Here is a 4,254-nt window from a genome sequence, read left to right on the forward strand (position 1 = left end):
GGTGACCAGTCGTTCCGCTGTTGGCTCGGTCTTCTATATTATCATAGGCTTGGTCAGCGGCCGGCTTAAGCTAGCCACTCTGTGCCCACAATCTCCTGTTTGACGTCAATAATGTGGAATATCTCGGACTGGCTTTGTTACAGGAAATTGTCTTCAACACCCAGCGTCAAAACCTAGTGATCATGGATATTTCGGGAAGAATGCTTCTACATGCTTGACAGGGCCAATCTGGGTTGAGGGAACATGTCATCCCAACATATTATAGACGGAAAAATTCGACCTCCCCGCCCCATCAAAACAATAAATAGATAAATGAATTTTTAAAAACAACAAATTAATTAATAAAATAACATGAACTAATTAATTAAAACAAATGATATTTTAAAAATATGTCCCATGCAACAGCAGGCCTACCCCACATTTATATCATTTATTAGCGGGAGTATTGTCACTTTGGGAGGGCATTTATTTTTAACTTTGCCCGAGTGGCGGCAAAATCTACTTTTCTCGAATTCAGGCCCCCTTATGAACCTTTGACGTGCGAAACTTGTGTATTGAGCTACGAGATTTTTTCACCCTGATACCAGAAGACGTGGTTAGGCTATGGGACTCGTAATCGTGAGATTGCAGGTTCGGGGGTTCGAGCCTCAGCTCTGTCCGACGTTGTGTCCTTGGGAAAAGCACTTTACACGAACTTCCCACTTGGCTCTGTCCTTTCGAAGATGGAAGTTAAACTGGGAGGTCCCGCCTCTTATATAACCTAAAAGTGTTGATAGGTGCGTTAATCCTATACCATTTCACCATTTTTAGTGTTATAAGTGTACATCATGGCGATAGATATATTTTGAAAGAAGATATAAATATTATATGCGCGCTCATATGACCTTACGCAGTTGCGAGCGCCGTAAAATCCTATACTACTACTAAACTAAATATTATATCTGGTAAATAGCTTAGCGATAATCGTGGAAGAAACGAACTACCCTTACGTTTCTCAGTGTTGTTCAACAACATTAGGATGTCGATTGAAGAGTTTTGTCTGCAAAAGTAAAAATGTAAAGCAATAATGTTAATACGGCAAACAAAGCCAACACGAAGATCTCGAGCAGTAGATTTATTCAGAAGTCAACGGCAGGTAAGGTGTTCAGGTGACATGACACATGAAGAACTTAGCTGTAATAGCAAGATACAGAGAAACCTCCCATGGCTACGTCACATTTCTGTTGGCCATAACGGCTCTTACAATCGTTGTACCAGTCGCTGAACTTGCTGTTACAGCTGGAGAATGACATAGCACTGGCAGCGGCGATCAGAGCCAGGACGACGAGAACGACAAAGACGGTGTTGTTCATCTTGATTGGTTGGTGTTGAACTGGAAAACAACACAGACCAAACATTACAAGTAGAAAATAAATACGGTTTCATTCTAAAGTACAGGAAAGCTGAAATAATGATTATTATTATTCTTACAAATAAAACACATTATACAAGAGGAAAACATATGTGATATTTAATATGTGCAATTTCATACTCTTTGTATGTCCCAACGTCACTTTACGGGCAAACTCACTGCTGGGAGTGCTGCAGTCTAACCACTAGACATGAGACGAGAATTCCAGACCGGAAGTATCAAGCTGGCAAGAGTACAGTATTGTAAGAGGTTTCCAATTCTTCTAGACTCGAATTCTGAAGTTGTGGACATAAATGTTTACATATTACAGCAATATCGTTTTTGGATTGAACATGTTAATAATCGAGAAAATACTTCTTCCATCAAACTTGTGAAGAGTAGAGGGAGGAATCTTTTGCAAAAAGAAGAGAGAAGAATCTTTTGTAAAAAGTAAAAAACGGAATCTCCTTTTCTTCAAAACATAACAATAGATCTAGTAGAAATAGATATTTTTAGTTTTCGCCAAACTTGTAGAGTAGAGGATTTTCATCTCACTTCGAACTGCACAGTTGTAGAATTAGAAAACAAACAGATCTCACCTGGAAGGTTCCGACTTGATCAGCAAATATCAGGCTACTAGGAGCTGTGGTGTCGTCTGCAGAAATTGTCCTTCTTTTTATCTGACTGGAGCTCGGGAGTGGGCGTGGTCAAACTGTCTCAACGTGTAAGTGATAGGGAGATTTTCATGAGTTGATCTGTCTTTGAATTAGGGGAAAATTATGTTTGTAGGTCTCTGTCACAAGATATAGCATCATGTTTATTTCTGACGACATGGAAGTGTGGCTTATTTAATGACAGAGTGGGAGTTGTAGCGAATATTTAACAAGTAGTGCACAGACTTGGCGAGATCTTTCTACCGTGGCAAGTTCATGAGGGTCTAGAGGTTGAATGATACAAGAGGTGTTAAACAACATTCCGCAAACTGTTGGGATGTCATTAGCAATGCACAATGTAGGCAGTGTACTCTTTTAAATGAATTGACCAACACTTGAATGTGAATGGTTCTTTGACGTAGACGTGCTAACAGTGTCCGATGTGGCTAGCTAGAACAGATGTCGAATTACTTTTATTTTATTTTTTTTGTTCTCTTGCACTGAAATATGTTGAGATGCTTTTGGTCGCTTTTAAGCACAAGGGGGATATCTCCAAAAAAGCTGTTTTGAGAAAATTGAAGGTAAAGTTTTTGGACCTATGAAATATATTTCTGCGTATTTGTTTTCTAATGGATTCTTCTGTGGTTTTGCACATGAGTCAATTATGACCTTGTCTGCCTTATTCGTATAAATTACTGACAATTATTTACTGGATCAAAAACAAATTTTTAAAAAAAGTTGGAATAGCTCAGTTGTGCAGATAAGCAGAAAACGCCTTTGAAGCACATCTGGGGGCTCATCATCCAGTGCCAGATCTGTGACAGATATCGGCGATCATGGTTTTCCTTTCATTCTTTTGCTCGGATGCTCTCAAAAAAGCTACGTTTCCCTGATCTTTCCCTGTTATCCATTTGTTTAGGTTCCTTAAGTATGTTGTTCTGGGCCTACCCCTGCCTCGCTTGCCCTCAATTTTGCCAGTGACTATCACATTCAAAATAATGCATACATTTCTGTCTGGACTATTCCATCATTGAAGTGATTGACAAATGGGCTATCCCCAGTACAGTAGGCTAACCCACCAAGCTAGTCAACTCTTTATCGTTGGGTTAAGTGGTCTAACCTATCCATGTGAGCATTTTATCTTTAGTAATTTCTACCAAACAGATTGGTACCATTATATATGAATATCGCAGTCTTTGGGAACATTCTCAACTGCGATGTACATTGAACCCTTCACTTGAGGAGTTGGCAATTTTTAGGGTTATCCCAGTAAAAAAAACTCTCAAAGTCTGCAGTTTATTTTAAAAAAACAAGGAGAGTTTTCTCTATAACCAAACACATATGCACACCAATGAAACTAAACTTCTCCTATAGGTAGGGAAATGTCCACTTCTGGTGTAGGTCAAGATTTCTGGAAACCCCTGAAATCTGGGTTAGCCCACTTGTCCTTAAAAGTGACCGACGTGGACCAGGTTTGTGGAGGTCTCCGACGTTCATTTTTTTGGGTCTTATCTTTGTCTTCAAGCCATGGAATCTCTCGCATTGTAATTCTTTGAGGCTGGCTGTTATGGCCCTATTCTCAAAAAGTGTCAAGGCCATTTCATTTGTTGTCTTTTGGTATACTTCATTCTCGATTCGACTCCCTGCGAGAAGAATAAAGATTGGCATTGTCTTTGTCATTGTTTTCTGATTGTCTTCGTTTCTTTGTCTATATCTTCTCTTGGTTTTATCGACTTTCTGAGACATTCTATTTCGTTTGTTGTTACCTCACTTTTCTGTGCTTTTTGAGGGTCCAGATTTAGCGCTGGTGGCAGATTGTTGGTATGGGGGCTCTAGTGGCCTAGAGGTTAAGGTGTTGGCATCTCATTGAAAGGTCGCGGGTTCGAATCCGGGTAGCGACCGAAAATTTTTCTTCTCTAAAATTGTCTCCTTTCACCTCCTTTTCTGCTCTCTAGCAATGTTCTGTCTTCTGCTTTGGTCTCTTCTTTCTGCCCCCACCCTCTCTCCTCCTTTGCCCCGTCCTTTGGGCTCCTGAATCTTTCTGTAGCCTTTCTACTGATACTCCTTGGCTCATTCTTACTGCTGTCTTTCAGCCACACCCCTGATATTTTGGTAGGAAAGATCTACACCTAGCCTTCTCGGAAACGGGTGAAAAATCTCGGAGGGCCCGGGTGCAAGTTGCGCACGTTAAAGATCCGTTAATATTAATAA

At 40.2% G+C, this 4,254-nt stretch overlaps 1 long non-coding RNA gene across 1 annotated transcript; it reads right to left on the reverse strand.

The window, feature by feature from the left end:
* Positions 1 to 1,099: 1,099 nt before the first annotated feature.
* LOC106012557 lies at positions 1,100 to 2,061 on the reverse strand. Its single transcript, XR_001185084.2, has 2 exons — positions 1,990 to 2,061; positions 1,100 to 1,372 (listed from the first exon to the last, which is right to left on the reverse strand). It is a non-coding gene; the product is annotated as an uncharacterized LOC106012557 (long non-coding RNA).
* Between the last annotated feature and the right edge of the window lie 2,193 nt (positions 2,062 to 4,254).

The sequence above is a fragment of the Aplysia californica genome, unplaced genomic scaffold (genome assembly GCF_000002075.1).
Source record: "Aplysia californica isolate F4 #8 unplaced genomic scaffold, AplCal3.0 scaffold00414, whole genome shotgun sequence".
Taxonomy (NCBI): domain Eukaryota; kingdom Metazoa; phylum Mollusca; class Gastropoda; order Aplysiida; family Aplysiidae; genus Aplysia; species Aplysia californica.